Source organism: Anabrus simplex, chromosome 12, assembly GCF_040414725.1.
Source record: "Anabrus simplex isolate iqAnaSimp1 chromosome 12, ASM4041472v1, whole genome shotgun sequence".
NCBI classification, from domain to species: Eukaryota; Metazoa; Arthropoda; class Insecta; order Orthoptera; family Tettigoniidae; genus Anabrus; species Anabrus simplex.
The window spans coordinates 30,087,217-30,105,618 of NC_090276.1; the positions used below are offsets into that span (position 1 = coordinate 30,087,217).

An 18,402-nucleotide genomic window follows, 5' to 3' on the forward strand; every position below is an offset into this window, starting at 1 on the left:
TCCTATCAATATACAAATATTATAGAAAATTTACTTTTATGTTTGGTGCAGTATTACTGTGTGATCTGTAATAATGGAAGTACACACGAGTTGCCGAGTCCACCAACGGCGAGCGTCGTTGACTTGGACATACGAGGTCAGTCAGTCGTCATGGTAACGAACTTGCTGGCTGTGGTGGTAGTAGTTTTTGTGATTTTTCGTTAACGGATTTTTATAAGCAGAAAAGACCACGTGGTCATTAGCCCAGTGCTACCAACCGCAAAGAAATGTCACTATGCAAAGTGACAATCTTCCTTCCCTGATAATTGTAAGGACGTAGGGACGGATTAAACAAAATGGGTGGAACTGTAGGAAGTGATATATCTGTCACAATAAAAGGAAGTGTTTGTATGTTAGTTTTTGTGTGTGTGAAGCCCAGGGAAATATATGACACGCAGAGATCTAAAACGTATTGAATAGGTAGATAGAAGGGAGTTCAAATGCATCTCGAAGCCGGATGTTTAATTTTCGTGTTCGTTGGTTAGTTATGAGCGAAAAACTAGCAGGAAACGTGTGTTAGGATGTGACAATCCAACGTGATGTCCTCAGGATTAAATTTATACGTTCACTGTAACTCCGAAATGTAAATACGGAAGTTAATACAAGCCAAGGGGCAGTCTGAAGTCCATGGCGTAGGAAGTCATTTCCAGCCCTCGACGCGAGGAGCCATATTCAGTCCGTGATATTCGGAAGTGTTTGTCTATGTGTATGTGTGCGATGCCCATGCCAAATCTACGACACTCAGAGATGTGTTCATTTTAACACAGGCGTATTCTTAGATGATTTTTATACAGGTTACCTGTTTTCATTATTTAATTATTTGTATTAGTTTTAATCGTTTTATTTATTTATTTATTTATTTATTTTTCTCATCACAAAGGCGAATACTTTTGGTGAAGTTCAGTGTCATATGTACAGAATAGAGGGGCAGAAGTGCTGACTACCTCATGCAAACATTCTGGTTTGGCTCAGAGACACCTTACACGTACACAGAGCTTTTGACTTAACCAGTGAGGAAATTCCTGATCCAGATGAAGACCAAGAACTTCTTAGATGGTGTGCGGTCTCTGCAGGTACAGAAATCCCCGCTCTTCATACACGAAGGTTGGAATGTGCACGAAGCGATACCTTCGGCGTTTTTTAAATTAGACTTAGACGGGCAGTACGGATATCCATTGTATCTCCATAGAAGCCCACAAGACGGAGGATTGACCACAAACATCAATGTTCAAGCGGCGGAAGGGTTGTGGATCGTTCCGTATTGCCCCTGTCAACGTAGAATACTGCAGTTCAGGTAAGTCGATCAAGTATGTTTGCAAATATTTGAACAAGGGACCCAACAAGACCGTGTTTGATGTCACAAGTGGAATGAAATTTATTCGAATAGCTTAACAAAAAGGATAGACAAAAATCGAACGGAACCTATCTTGGAATGTGAGAGAGAAATCCAAAATGCTCAATCATTTGTTATGAAGTGCAATTATCTCTTAATAATTGGCCGTTTTTCCTGCTGCCTTTTCTTGATGGATGCAGTACTTTTGTATCCATCTCTTGGTACAGGCCAGAGTAAAGTGTAAAGAGTAAAGTGTAGCTTCCACCGAAGTCCCAGTCTCATCCATGGCTGTGACAATATGGAAGCTGCTGGAGTATGGGTGGTGCTGAGTAATGACATTTGGCCCACAACTAGTGTCTGAGTGTTATGAAAGGTGTTGCTCATAGGGGCAGTCGTGCTGCAATAGTACTTTCAGACCCAGTGAGGAAAGCAATGGTAAACTACCTCACTCCTCGTCTTGCCTAGTACGCCTCATTTTGGTGCTGCTATTGGTTTTTGCGGTTTCCTTATAACCGCATAACCTTTGGTGGTGCTATTTGAGGATCCAACCAGCCTCTGGGCTGATGACCTAACAGACCGATAGACAGACAATTGGCCGTAGAAGTTCAGATCGAATTTTGAAACCCATAAATCTAGTTTATAACATTGCTTTCAGACCACTTGATTCTGTGGGGAATCCTTCTGCTGATGTAATCCCAGAAAGGTAGGAATTTATAACATGAACAATGTCGGGTAGTTTTCATTTTTTTGTACTTTTCATAACTTTCCACCAGTAAAAATGTAGATGTTTTAGTAACGAGTTAACAATAATTATCAATATACACATTAAAATATAGTAAATGGTTTAAAATACGAGTAGGTTTTGTGTATCATATGTTAAAATTACATCCAGTCCGGAAAACAACCAGCAGAATTTAAAAACATTAGCGAGTAGAAGAGTTAGATTCGTAAGTCACCAATGCTGTCCACCAACCAAGTAACGTTGAAGACATCAAGAAGAAGTGGAAGTTTTGAAAACTGGAAAAAAGAACGTATACATTTTGTTCCTCTTATGTAACTCATCAGCCTTCTGTCATTTCTTGATGGATGCAGTACTTTTGCATCCATCTCTTGGCACAGGCCAGAGTAAAGTGTAGCTTCCACCGAAGTCCCAGTCAACATCCATGGCTGTGACAATATGGAAGCTGTTGGGGTATGGGTGGTGCTGAGTAATGACATTCGGAGCACGGCTAGTGCATCTGAGTGTTATGAAAGGTGCTGCTCATAGGGTCAGTCGTGCTGCAGTAGTCTTTCTGACCCCGTGAGGAAAGCAATGGCAAACTACCTCACTCCTCATCTTGCCTAGTACGCCTCATTTTGGTGCTGCCATTGGTTTTTGGGGTTTCCTTATAACCGCATAACCTTCGGTGGTGCTATTTGAGGATCCAACCAGCCTCTGGGCTGACGACCTAACAGACAGACATGTATCTCATTTCGAATAGGCTTACTATTTAAATAAACAATTATTTTACCACTTTTCATAGTATACAATGTTCTACAAGTTTAATGAACTTCATTTTTCCATATGTCAAAAAAAAATAACGATGGAGCCACCATAATGGGGCGAAATATGAAAATTTGCAAAAAAGTACATAAATTTGTTTTTTCCCCCCTGATATTTCATTTCAGTGCGTTTTGGGGGAAAATATACACTGAGTGGCCAAACGTCATGGTAATGGGTGTCTCATTAGAAAATATGCCATGTATGACCCCTGAGCGTTGCGGCTAGCAGTTTGTCACAGACACCAGTGTCGTGAGTTACCCGACTTTGAACGTGGGATGGTCATCGGCGCATGGGTCATAGCATTGCGGAGATTACACTCGCATTCGGGTTTCCGAGGTCAAGTGTCGAGAGTGGATATTCAGTATCGCGGAGAGAATGATACCACCTGCGTAAACCGCTGCACGTACTGTAAGACCACAAATGTTTAACGAACTGACATCACATCGTCTCTGCAGAACCATGTTGGGCGCTTGACAGACTACTGTGACTCAGAGTACCGCGCAGGTGAATGCTGAGAGTCAGGAACCCATTTCTACCAGGACTGTAAGGAGACAACTGCACCGCACAGTCTTCACAGCCGACGACCAACTCGTGTCCCTTTGCTGACACCTCAACGCAGAGCTCAACGACGTGCATGGGCCCGCAAACGTCGGCAATGGATCATCGAACAGTGGCGAAGTGTGTGGTATGGTTCGATGAATCCCAGTTCCAGTTGTATCGAGCTGATGGGCGCGTGAGAGTGTAGCGTATGCCCCACGAAGCTATGGATCCTGCGTGTCAGCAAGGATGCGCCCAGGCGAGAGGGGCTCAGTTCTGCTCTAGGCCCCATTGTCTGGCTGCAGAGAGCGCTGACAGGTGCACTTATGTGAACATTCTTTCAGACCATGTGCGTCCCTCTCTGGCCCTAGAGTGCCCCGATGGAGATGTCATATTTCAACAGGACAATGCGCCATGTCACCGCTCTGTGGTGGTAGCAAGTGGTTGGAGGAGCACCCAAGTAAAGTTACGACCATAGATTGGCCCTCCAGATCCCCGGACCTTAACCCGATCGAGCATTAATGGGATGCTGTCAATGCTGGTGTACGCTCCATGAACCCCGCACCTACTACACAAGACAAATTGTTGGTAGCAGTACAAGATGCGTGGGTCCAGATCCCTCCATAACGATTCCAACATCTTTTAGATTCGATGCCTCGCCGTATTACTGCGGTTTTGAGGGCTTGCTGAGGAGCAATTCGTTATTAACATCACATTCGGTGTCTTTCCATGATTTTTGGCCACTAAGTGTGTATTACCAATAACAGATTTGTACAAGATAAAATGTTACAAAACTTTTATCCAAGTTTATGTCAACCAGGCACTGAGGAACGGAGCAATTACGTTCGGGTGGAAATGAAAAAGGACACATCTCACAAGCAGCCTCGAAGTAATTGCATTTATTAATAATTTTTGTGATAACAAGTGGAAACATTACAATTCTTCACTCCTACGAATCAGATTCATTAATAACTAAATGAAGAACTGTAGATAAAGGCAATATTTGTATAAGTTTTGAAGTTCAGTCCACAACTTGTAGTTTCTGTCATCTAATCAGTCCAGCATCGAAATAAGTACCATCACTTTTCTGGATCTCATCAGTCGACTGACTAATAGCTACAGGATCCCCGCTGTCATTAACACTTAGCGCATTGCCAATGCCTGTGGAAATAAACGCCTCCCTTCGCCCACTAAATTATCATAAAAGTATGCTGCCACTAAACATGAGAAGTAAGCTTCTAAACACTCTTATCGTCGCTATATATTCCTACTGTGACGTAGTACTAACTGATGCCACGAGAGAACAACTAAACCGATTACAACGTGCTATGAATTCTCGTCTTTCTTTCTTTCTTTCTTAATCTGTTTACCCTTGTTAAGTACAATTTTGGAAAATGTCATGAAGTTACACACTAGTGGCCTAAGCTTACCAATCCCCTTTTAGAAGAGATCAAAAATGAAAGGTCGATTCCACTATATCGTCGAGCATTAATAGAAACGGCTTTCGCGAGTATCAACTCAATATCAATGCGTAAGAGGCAGAATGCTCCAGTAGACCAGTTCTGACTCACAAGGGAATAAACTCAGCAGAGCGGAGCGCAGAGGAAGGTAATATACACAAAGCCGTAATTCGGAACATTAAAAAAAAAACATTAATGGTGGGCCATACCCAAGAGGAGTTATCGTGGTAAGTGCATGTTTAATCGTAGGAAAGGAATACCAGAAAAGAGAACTTCCAAAACACAGAATTCCTTTTTTTTAGATAACATATATATTGAATAAAGTTTTCAAAACAACAAGATATAGATCCACAAAAGAGAGATAAACAAATCACAGGGGACTATTTCAATGGTCAATAATCTAGTTTAGATAGGGACACACAGTTACGACAAAGGGTAAAAATGACCCGTAAAAATCAACATCTTTGGTTACAATAAGGGATAAAAGCCCCGAGAATTACAACTGTCTTTGAGGTACAACCAAAGGGGTAAATGCCCCGTGAATTACAAATATCTTGACTCGTACAAATTCGAGTGAAAAGGTTAAACCTGAGTAAATCAATGTTCTTGTTTACATACAAGCTCCCATAAGAGGCCCATTTGACGAACCGGAATAAGATAGTTCAAAAAAACCAATTGACAGTAATATTAATTGAAAAGAGGTTTACAATACGAAAAAAGGAGTACTTCGCAAGATACTACCACAATCCCCCAGATTCGTGGTTCAGCTTAGACAATATAGGGAAACATATGAACATCGAATATACCTAGTGTAGATACATCATATAAGGGTTAGCAGACCGCGATACACCATCATAAATAACAAAGGTAAACAAAAGGATAAAATTAATAAAGGAAGGGAAAGGCAAAGGAGGGCAATGAGGCGAAGAGAGAAGAAAAAATCAGGAGGGATAAGGAGACAAAGTGCTGATCAGGCCGCGAAGCTCCCACATCACATGAATGGAAGGCAAAGTTCACACACCACACATCGCGAGTCCAGTCCACATTCTCGATTCACCTTTCTATCTCGAGTTCGGAGTTTGAATTTTACCAGAGTGTCAATTTCGTAATATCCTTTAAAAAAAGGACTAAAGTTCGGATTCCAATTAACAAGCCGAAGAAAAAGGGCAATATAGAATGAATGTTAATATGAGGAGAAATATAAAGTCTGCTCACCAAGTACGTAGAACGGAGAAATTTAAAACCAGTATGTACACGGGCCAGCCGTGCACACTTCCAGAGCTTCCACTGCCTATTACAACATTTGATCCACACCTGAACATCGAACAAGCACACGGAGCCCGTATATATACGGAACCGAGGTCGCCGTGGAACAAGCTAGAAGCGATGACGTCACAGGGCCTCGCGTGGAGCGATGGAACAGTCCAAGCAGTCAAGCGGCAGGCGTGAAGGCAGTCAGTTCGTGTAGCGAGACGGTGCGTTGGGTTTGAGCGTAGAAGAAAAAATTAGGTAAGCGATTTGAACACGTTACACCCTCCAAGGTTGGTTTTTCCCTCGGACTCAGCGAGGGATCCCACCTCTACCACCTCAAGGGCAGTGTCCTTGAGCGTGAGACTTTGGGTCAGGGATGAAACTGGGGAGGATAACCAGTACCTCGCCCAGGTGGCCTCGCCTGCTATGCTGAACAGGGACCTTGCGAGGGGATGGGAAGACTGGAAGGGATAGACAAGGAAGAGGGAAGGAAGCGGCCCTGGCCTTAAGTTAGATGCCATCCCGGTATTTGCCTGAAAGAGAAGTGGAAAACCACGGAAAACAACTTCGAGGTTGGCTGAGGTGGGAATTGAACCCACCTCTACTCAGTTGACTTCCCGAGGCTTCGTGGACCTCGTTCCAGCCATCGTACCACTTTTCAAATTTCGTGGCAGCGGCAGGAATCGAACCCGGGACTCAGGAGATGGCAGCTAATCACGCTAACCACTACACCACAGAGGCGGACATGAATTCTTGTATTAGATGTATCTTCTCATTACGCTATGATGTTCATGTTACCCCTAATTATCGTCGACTTTCCCTTCTACACGTAAAATTTGAATAATATAGAAACCTCCACGTGGCAGTATTAATGTTTCGAGTATCAAAGGAGAATATCTCATACTACTTGTCTTCACAACTGCATTTCCTATCCTCTTTCCACCGGCATAACACAACTCCGGCAGCACCCTTGTTATCCCTCTCAGCAGGTCAGCAGCATATATAGCCGTTCCTTTGTTACGAATCTAGCTAGAATACGGAACTCTCTCCCCCATAACATTAGAGCCGTACATAGCTTAAATTCCTGTAAGTCGTCTTTCCGTGAGCATCTCCTCGACGCGCGTCGCCAGGTGGAATGAATTTTGCGGAGTGAATGTATGTGTGAAAGTACGTCATCTGTGCTTCTGTTATTTTGTGTCACCACGCGAGTTGGCCGTGCGGTTAGGAGCGCGCAGCTGTGAGCTTGTATCCGGGAGATAGTGGGTTGGAACCCCACTGTCGGCAGCCCTGAATATGGTTTTCCGTGGTTTCCTATTTTGACACCAGGAAAATGCTGGGGCTGAACCTTAATTAAGGCCATGGCCGCTTCCTTCCCACTCATAGCCCTTTCCTATCCCATCGTCGCCATGATACCTCTCTGTGTCGGTGTGACGTAAAATAAATTCTTGAAAAAATCGTTTTTGTGTCATATTAGTTTCAGTTCGTAACAATAGTTTTAATATTCGATTAGGAATATTTATTGTGCTTATATTATGCCACATCGTGTGATGTTACTTCTAGCTTGTAGGATAAGATTATGAATATTTTTCTAGATGTATGCTGTTAAAGAATTTGGTTAAGTGTAAGACAGGACCGTGAGTTCTAACTTCGCCAATAAGAATAAAGGCAATAATAATAATAATAAATGAAATCCGTGGTACTGATTCAATGCATGGCATTAAGAAAATTTCCACCGGGCGGCACTCCAGTTAAATTAAAATGCAGTATTTTTTTCTCATATATTTTTAAAAACGAATGAACCACAATTCGTTACAATTAGTGTTTCAGTCTCCTCCGTACTAGGTTACGATAAACTATGATATTTCAGTAGCTCAATGAATTTTCTGTCTATCGGTTATTAGATTTCGGAGGACATGAACAAGTTCATTTGGAATGAGTGTTCTGTAGTGTGTTACAAATCTTCCTACTTCTCTGACTGAGAATAGCGGAAGTTGTGTCACGGCCACTTACAGCACGAAGGAAGAGGATGTTCTGAACAATACTGCCTTGCGGTTAAAACAGTTGCTGAATACAATGTACTGAGCTATTTATCTCTCCGTTTTTGGGAAAGAGAAGTTGTATGGAGCTATAGCAGCCTGAAGAACTGGAAGGTCAACTTCTACACTAATTGTGATGATACCATCTTATTCAGAAGGAAAATACATTGCTGTGTAGACTGTTGCCACATCTGCATCTTTTGTACCCTCCCTTGTTGTCATGTGTGCTCGTTCATACGCATTTCTCAGCCTAGAAATATAGAGCGATGCGTGCTTTTACATTTCTCACAAAAGTATTCTTGTGGCATATGTGGAAACATGCTGCCATCAAACATAACCTCAGCAGAAGTACGAGCCGAGCGAGTTGGCTGCGCGGTTAGAGGCGCGCAGCTGTGAGCTTGCTTCAGGGAGACAGAGGGTTCGAGTCTCACTGTCGATTTTCCGTGGTTTCCCATTTCCACGTCAGGCGAATGCTGGGGCTGTACTTTAATTAAGGCCACGTCCGCTTCCCCCCTCACTCCTACCCCTTTCCTATCACACGGTCCCCATTAGACCTATTTGTGTCGGTGCGACGTAAAATAATTTGTAAAAGAAATAATAAAGTAAAGCAGAAGTATGAATTATTGAACACCGAATTCTTGCAGTGCTTTTAGAAAAATAATCACTGAGCAAGTGGCCACACGGGTTGCATTCGGGAGGAAGTGGGTTCGAAGATGGTCATCCGTGGTTTTCCCTTTTCACACCAGGAAAATTCTGTGGCTGTACTTTAATTAAAGCCATGTCCGTTTCCTTCCCACTCCTAGACCTTTCCTATCCCAATTGTCCCCATTAGACCTATGTGTGTCGGAGCAACCTATAGCAAATTTTAAAGAAAAGGAAAACATTATTGAAGACGAACACCGCATTTTCATCACTGTTATTCTGTGCATGTTGTACGTATTTTTCGTAAATAGCTGATGAAATATTCACTGCCATCGCACCCAGATTTGTGCATTTGTATATCCACTTTCTACTCACAGTTGTGTGTCATTTGGTAGCCGGGTGCAATTTGAATTAATAATAATAATAATAATAATAATAATAATAATCACTATCGGCAGCCCTGAAGATGGTTTTCCGTGGTTTCCCATTTTCACACCAGGCAAATGCTGGAGCTGTACCTTAATTAAGGCCACGGCCGCTTCTTTCCCACTCCTAGCCCTTTCCTGTCCCATCGTCGCCATAAGACCTATCTGTGTCGGTGCGACGTAAAGCAACTAGCAAAAAAAAATTAATAATAATAATATTAATACTGAGCTCATGGTACTGAACAAATTTCTCGCAGATATTCTTTTTATTATAAAAAATTGGACCTACATATATAATGTTTGTTGTGGGTAGTGATGTGGTGTGAGTGTTTGAGGGCTGTTACTGGTCAAGCCATTAAAAAATTATATGTATTTTTGTTAACTTGTACATCAGATCAATTCGGCAACGTTTCTCTGTAAACACATCCATAGTGGAATCGCAGAATTTTGGCCTTTTCTTCACATTTTGAAGCAGATTTTTGCTCTGTTGCCATCAAGAACAAATTAGACATTTTACTCTGTCACTGAGTGTCCGACTCGTTGGCTGAATGGTCAGTGTACTGGCCTTCGGTTCAGAGCGTCCCGGGTTCGATTCTCGGATGGGTCGAGGATTTTAATCGCTTCTGATGAATTCTTCTGACTCGGGGACTGGGTGTATGTATCCCTCCCAACACTCTCCTCATCATATTCAGACAACATACCACACTACCAACCATTAGAGAAACACGCAATAGTGATTACATCCCTCCATATAGGGTTGGCGTCAGGAAGGGCATCCGGCCGTAAAACAGTGCCATATCCACATGTGCGACGCAGTTCGCCCCCGCGACCCCACTGGTGTGGGGAAAAAGCAGTAGGAAAAGAAGAAGAATCTGTCCCTGAGTGTTTCACCGATATGTATTTATCCACCGCAGGGCAGCAGGGCAGTAAATGATCGTGTCTGGAGAATAATCGCCGCTAGACATTTGGCTGGTCGGGAAACTAAACCTCATTTTTACAACTGCTGTCACGTGAAAAGTGGCAGCGTATAAAATTTCTGGAATTGCTGACCGATTCAGTCTTACATTCTTGCTCGATTTAAGAATCTTAGAGCGTGCGATGTTTTGTTAATTTCAGGTTGAATTTGGTATTTCTAATTATGAATGTTAATATCTTACAGTGCTGGTGACCTGGAGTGTGTTAAAAGAAACCTTCTGTAATACTAGGTATTTATATGTTATTATACTCTTATTGACTTAAAATATATATGTACATATAAATTTAAACTAGAGGAATGTATTTGAAGTTGTAATATGCTATATATCAAGAGAGGAATGCTGTTATTAGAAAAATGATTATCACCAATCGCAACATGCGGGCTCAGCATAATCGAGTAATTGTGACGCTTAGCCATTTATAATGTAAAACCACGCTACCTAAAACATGTACTAAGAATCGTGAATACAGCGCCTTCAAGAATGGTTACATTCTGCATCGAAGATCTCCGTTCCAAAATGCTATTGCCATCCACCGGACCATCCGCTGAACTTCTAAAGAGTTGAATCTCGAAGAAAGAGAAATAGAACTAGATTTCAATGATTTAAGTGTGATGAGAAAGGAAATGGACTGAAGAACATGATGCACAAAGACATTTCATGATGAGGTATGCTATAAACGGTTTCCATCATCAAATATATAAAATCATGACGTACCATCACGTCAGTGATAACTATGTGCGCTTGGTTTCTGTGGGACAAAAGTGTGAAAAATACCATATAACGACCTATTCAAAACGAGTGAAATACCTCTCCGAATATAGCAATGATCAAAAGACCGAAACAGATACTCTACTTGCCCATTCGGGGTGAAACTTAATTAATTATTTATTTTTAACATGTACATATCTACTGAAGTGAACTAGCCTAAATCAAACAGTCTATTAAAATGTATTCAACAGCAATCTCTTTCTTTACAATGTTGTAATTCTATGCTGTGTGAATACGACACGCATTATTTTTAACGTCGGTCAGTAAGGGGCTTCGTCGGCGACCCGTGAACGCCACAACACAACCCAAACTCGCCTGCCTGCTTGCTGGTCTTCCGTGTTAAGAATACGGTACGTAGTAATTCTCGATAGAGTTTTCGATTAAAAAATACTATGTTTTTTTGTACAATTTTGCCTTACGTCGCACCGACACAGATAGGTCTTATAGCGACGATGGAATAGGAAAGGCCTAGGAGAGGGAAGGATGTGATCGTGGTCTTAATGAAGGTACATCACCCAGTTTTTGCCTAGTATGAAAAAGGGAAAACTACGGAAAACTCATTTCAGGTTTGTCGACAGTTGGGTTCGAACCTAAACACTACTAAATGAGTATTGAAATTAATTATTCATCATAATCTGCTATTTTTCTTACATTTTGCTGTTAGCGTTGGTAACAATGGTACGATGCACGTCGTGTGTATGTACAAAGGGCACTAGGAAAGTTTTGCAATGTAAGTGAAGGCTTTAGACTTTTTCAAAATAATTTCCACCACACTCAGTACACTTCTCCATACGTCGAAACCAGTCACTGAACCAACTCTGCCACTTTTTTTTCGGTTACATTTTCACACTCTTGATCCCATGCTGCCAGAAGCTCCTCGTCGGATGCAAAACGCCGCCCTTTCAGCTTCATCTTCACTTCTGGGAAGAGTGCGAAGTCACATGGGGCAAGATCAGGACTGCATGGAGGGTGATCAAGCACAGTCAACCCTGATCTGGCAAGAAAATCCATTGTTACATTAGCACGATGTGCTGGAGCATTGTCGTGATGCAAGAGCCAAGTGTTGAGCCGTGACCTTGGACGGAGCTGCTTGAGAGCCTGGATGACCTGAGGCAGACAAGTCTCGCTGTACCACTTCGTAGTAAATGTCCTTGGTGTTTCTAGCACAACCCGAGTCAGGATGCCCCGTTTAGTGAAGAATCCTGCAATCATCCTTTTATTCACTGACCTTGACTTTCGCAGTCACAGGAATACCCTCATCTTCAAACAGCCTTGTTCTGGGATTTTGTTGGGACATCGTAATAATGAAGCCAACTTTCGTCACCTGTCACGATGCTATTGACGTTACGTGAAGTCCCATTTTCAAGCTCTTTTAGCATTTTTGGCACCATTTCACTCGATGTGCCCTTTGTTCCTCTGAAAGTGAATTGGGCACCCAAAAGGAACAAACCTTTCTAACATGGAGATGGTCGTGTAGAATTGAATGAATAGCTGGTGCATGGATGTGGAGGGTCTCTTCTACCTGCCGATATGCCATCCGCCTCTCTTGCTGCAATGTTTTCCTCACAGCTTCAATGTTTTCCTCCGTCACTGATTCAGACGGTCGCCCAGAACGAGGATCGTCTTAAACCCCAAATTTTTCCCTCTGGAACTCTTTGTACCAGCGGAAAATTGTTGTCCGATGTGGACAGTCTTTCCCCAGCACAGGAGTCATTTCCTCCAGGCACTAGTCAACAGTTAATACACGAGCAAAATTGTAGCGGAAATTGCGCGATATTCACCTTTAGACCACACTGACATCTTAACTTGCTTTCAGTCCCACTGCTTGGTAACAACTGGTGTGAAGGTCGCGCCTTGCTATCTTCTAGACCGGTTTTCAACCCACTTTTCATCCCTGACCATAACAGGGGTGTCCAGCCAACCGTTTTTGCGTATTGCAAAACTTTCCTAGTGCCCTTTTTATGCGCGGGGTTTGTATCTAAATATCAAGGGAACTATATTTTGATAATAAATACAACTAAGTCTGATAAAATACTAAAGGATGAGCTGCGTACATATCCATGTTCTCATTCTTTTCTTGAGTGATGACATATTACTACCAGATTATGTGTATATTACACTGTCATTTTATAAAACAGGTTTAAAATTCAGTGCGTAATTGAACACATGGTTTTAAGACTGGATTGCAGAAAGACAGATGTGAGGTCCGTCTAATGCACCAATCAACAATTATTTTGCATACGACATAATACCTGTAAATTGCACACATTTCTGGAAAGCTAGGCTTCTAACAGGGATAAGCGTAGATTTTGGAAACATACGGTATATAGGAAATGTTATCAATCGCCCATAGTTCGAGATGTGTAGTATATTCGTCTCTCTCACAACCATGAGTAGCAGGAAACCCTCATATATTATGTTTCAACATAACTTATTTTCGTTACAAACTAAGGTAGTGTGAAAGTAAATTTTCACTACTTACAGAATCAAAGTCCTCGTACTGCACGAAAATATATCACATGATATCTACTGCGATGAAGAAAGTGCCTCATCCTGAATGTAATCTTGTTTGAACTTCCTTCCTCACATGACTCAGTGACCATGCTTCACTCAGGGCCACCGCGGCTGAGAGAGTAAGCACAGCACACGAGGACATAAGACTGTCACAAGTCGTCTAATGTGTCTTAATGTCTGAAACTCTAAATCTACCACACTTCATGACAGGTAGGAATGACCTTCAGATCATGTGATCTCAATGTGTTTATTTACCTGTAAGAATCACGAAACGCTTGCACTGGACGTAAAATCAATAACATTATTACTAGGGGGCGGATTTCTATGACCTAAAAATGTGTGAATGACCTAAAAATATAAAATATGACCTACAAAATTCAAAATAGCATCTACATTACATACAGAAACGCTGTTATTACAGGGCTCGGAAGGTGGGGAAACATTCTTCTTTTCTGGATTGTCCGAAATATGGCCCAACAAAATGAGATTGCATTTCTTGGCAACGGGGATCATTAATTGCGTGAACTGGTTGAAATTTTCATCCGGGAGTAACGTGTAGGTTATTAGATACTGTGAATTTGTTTAATTGAGATCGTAATGTATATTTGTAACCAGAAAGTTAGAGTATAATGAGCGAGGTTAGCCAATTTCAGGGTTGTCCAAAATATAGAGTGATGGTAGTGATGACTGTTTTAAGGGGATGCACAACGCTTTATGGAAAAGTTAGGATGAGATATGACATCGTAATTGGCGTACATTTTGCGGCGAGTTACTTATGCAGATTTTTTTTACTTAATTATTAGGGTTATCCAGATATTACCTAATAATGGCTAGTATTAGATTAGATTTAAAGTGTGATGTCATGAAACAAGATATAATACAGGAAATAAATGATGTAAATTTTTTCCAGCTGCACGATAACAACAGATGATAAACATCAAACGAATTAATATTAATTACGTCAGAATTTGAGTAGGGACTTGTGAAAGAAACCATTTGTCCGCGGAGATAAAATTTGTCGTTTGTTAAGATTCATTAAATCATTTAATTATTAAATTCAGTGGAAACCGTATCTGTGAAATAACTTTAAACCAAGTGAATAACTTGAAGATGCATTCTGGAAATCTTAGTTTATATTTCTGGGATATTCAAATGTTAACGTAACGATTAAGGGGACATATCCGAAGGTAATGGATTTTACTGCCACAAAGTATTGTGAGCGTTGTTGTTGTATTATTTGACTTTGATTGATTGAGAATTAAATGTGCTGTGATTAGTAAAGTGGAAACTTTGGTCATCAACCGATGTAACTTAATTGTGTTTAGCCTTCAGCTTAGAAACTTGGATGGTCATGGGGTCATCAACCTCAGTGACTTAGATTAGGGCCATATGCCACTGTAGCATCATTATCCTTGCGGTCATCATCCACAGTGACTCTAAAATAACTTAGAAGTTTAAATGTCGGCCCATGACATAGTCGCAGGTCACATCGATTCAGTTAAGGGTCCATGCCGTATAACCACTGTGTGGCACACACCGATTGGACTGCCTTAATTATACCCAGAGTCCAGAGTTCGTATTGCGAGGGCTGGACATCAAGAATTCTTATGATGGCACATGCAGTCTCACATGGAAGCCAAATTTAAGGATCTCCAGACTTTCTTTTCGTTATTTAATAATCGAGACAATGTTTTCTAGTAAGGATGCCCATCAGGCAGTTAAATCAAAGCCTCGAACCAGTATTCTGCTCCTCTGTGTTAAATTATTGTGGTGTTAAGTGGAAAAGATTGAATCCAAAATATATTGATTTTAAATTAATATTTTCTTCCGTAATTTCCAAAATAAAATACAAATATTTTGTGAATAGACCTCTAATTTAAATAGATAGATTAGGATTACTGAATCCTACCTTTTATCTCAGCAAGTGACGAAGAACCCGAAACGACCCAAGAGACAGATCTCATGAAAATTGCTGATAGGTAAGGAAGGTTGGTATCTTTCGTAGTGGCCCAAGGGTTCAATATATATTAAGTAGTTATGTAAGAATTGCATGTGTATGACAAACGTATGTTTAACAATAACTTGGCAAGCCTGCAAAGGTTTCATAATTTTACTGCGGTATATTTCCCAGCATATACAGTACACTAAACAGTTGACATCATTTTTAAAATGTTACGACTGATAATTGCTACATAGTTTGATGCAGTCATTTTCGTGGCGAGTTGTTGAAAAAGCACCTAGCGCATCTAAGCACAAACTTTTGAGATATTGATTACGTTACTGACGAACCAATTTCTGAAGTAATGTCATTATGTCATTTTAACTGTACAACACTTCATACGTATTTTTCGCAGATCACTTTCTAAACATGAAACACTATATACGAATTTGGATCAAACACATATAGTCATCAGTCAGTAACACAATGCAAAGTCCTGAAGCACCACAATAATGAATACACGGTTTAAAATCATTTATTTAAACTATAAATTCCGAATTAAGACTCATCAGTTCCCATTTAGAAACACAAGCTCAGAGACAGCTGATCCCTATCTATCTACACCACCGCCGCGTAATGAAGGAACATATCAACCAGTACAAGTCATCACACTATTTAAAGGTTTGGAAAATCCATATCGATTATACTATCGATAAAATTCATATACCAGCTTCATTCAGTTGGCAGTTTTCTTGGAACATTTGAGCTGCCTCCTAGACTCTCAACCCCGTGAAACGAAGCGTTAATAAAATTTCGCGGATTATAAATGGGATTTTGATTATAAATAGTTATCTATACTAAAATATTAAAAGTGAGAAGCGATCAAAATCATGCTGTGATATTTTGAGTGACTGTATATTATTAGTAGAGAAATACTGTAATATACTATTACTTTTACGATTTTTTAAAGGTTTATTGGGTAATTGAATACACAAAGGCAAATGCACGGATCAACAGTTGTTGCCTACAACATAATACCAGTAAATTGAATAAATCTCTTGTAAGCAAGAGAAACGTACATACTGGAGACATACAGAAAATGCTCTAAATCGCACATAGTTTGATATATGTACTATACTCGTTTCTCCTGGAATTTTTGAGTAGCGAGCTCTGAACTGGAACCTCTCATGTATTGCTTTGAACAGAAACATATTTTCGTTACAAACTAAGACAATATGACGGTACATTTTTCACTACTTACAGTATCCAAGTCGTCCTACTGCACAAAGTTGCCACTGTATCAGTTATGATGAGGAAATGGTCTCATCCTGAATGTCATCTTTTCTGAACTTCCTTCCTCACAAACCCGCATGACGCAGATGACCATGCTTTACTCAGCGCAGCTGCGACTGAGAGGGGAACCAGCGTAGGTCGTATCTTAGTCATTTTACAGAAGAGACGAAAAATGCCTGTTGAAGAGCACTTTCGTTGCAGTGGCAGTGATTATTGTTTTAAGAGGAAGTACAACTGGGCAACCATCCTCTGTTAACACTAATCAGAGGGAAAAAATGGAAGGGAACCGACACTCCGAAAAATGAAGGTATGGGCCAAAGGAAGACAAGGGCCACGAGGCCTCGAGTGCTCTAATACCGCAGGGGTCGGAAAAGAACAAGAGTTATCAAGGGAGGTCGGATAGGATAGATGAAAGTGAGGAGCCTGGCACAAGTAAATTGAAGCAATGCCACGACTCAGCAGAGAGCCCCGGTCGCCAACCCACGATCCCAAGTTAAGAGCCCTTGTGGTCCCTTTTAGTCGCATCTTACGACAGGCAGGGGATACCATGGGTGTTATTCTACCGCCCCCATCCACGGGGGGTATTTTTGTTGCATTATGACTTAGGTAATAAATTTTTATCATTAATGAACGTAGGTTTCACGTGGCTCATTGTATTAAAATAAGGAAATAAATATGCGAACTGGATTAAAGCCACTTATATACATTTTACAAAGCTGAGCTTTCCGCCAATTTACATTAGCCTTCATCAGGGCATGTGATGGTCTGCCTTCGACACTGAGCAAAGGAATTATTCGAAGGAACGTGGAAGTCACGACCGTACTGTCCGCAGCCTCCTCACTAAGTACTAATTGGATTCAGGTATCGTCGCGCTGTGCTCTGGTGGTTGGGAGGGAAGTTACTGATTCACCGCCCACTATCGACAGTTTTTTGAGTGCGTCGCGCTGTGCTCTGGTGGTTGGGAGGAAAGTTAATGATTCACCGCCCACTGTCGACAGTTTATTGAGTGCGTCTTGCTGTCCTCTGGTGGTTGGGAGGGAAGTTACTGATTCACCGCCCTCTATCGACAGTTTCTTGAGTGCGTCGCGCTGTGCTCTGGTGGTTGGGAGGGAAGTTACTGATTCACCGCCCACTGTCGAAAGTTCCTTGAGTGCGTCGCGCTGTGCCATGGTGGTTGGGAGGGAAGTTACTGATTCACCGCCCACTGTCGAAAGTTCCTTGAGTGCGTCGCGCTGTGCCATGGTGGTTGGGAGGGAAGTTACTGATTCACCGCCCTCTATCGACAGTTTTTTGAGTGCGTCGCACTGTGCTCTGGTGGTTGGGAGGGAAGTTACTCATTCACCGCCCACTGTCGATAGTTTCTTGAGTGAGTCGCGCTGTGCCATGGTGGTGTTATGCATTCGTTTCTGGAGTACAGGTCTCGACGTACTTGATAACTTGAAGCCGTCTTGATGTCATTTGGGCGCAGCTCTATCTCTATGGCTTCTCTTAAAAGTCGAGCATAGATGCCTTTTACAGGCACGATGACCTTCGCCTGGTCAAAGAGGATTTCATGGTCTGTACTGTAGAAGTGTTTCACTAGGACAGACTGGCTTACAGCATTTTCCGTGGAGGATGAAAGAGTGACAAGAGTCTAGCTCCTTAG

At 41.6% G+C, this 18,402-nt stretch overlaps 1 protein-coding gene across 2 annotated transcripts in view; it reads right to left on the reverse strand.

Annotated features, from left to right (window-relative positions):
- LOC136884053 (uncharacterized) overlaps positions 1-16,798 on the reverse strand; it is a 50,946-nt gene extending 34,148 nt beyond the window's left edge. Inside the window, exon 1 of one of the 2 annotated variants that reach the window (XM_068229782.1) lies at positions 16,726-16,798. The gene's annotated coding sequence lies outside the window, so the exon portion shown is untranslated. Of the gene's footprint in view, positions 1-13,493; positions 13,587-16,725 lie in introns of those variants that run through there. The other variant, XM_068229783.1, reaches the window with a different exon arrangement.
- Positions 16,799-18,402: the final 1,604 nt, after the last annotated feature.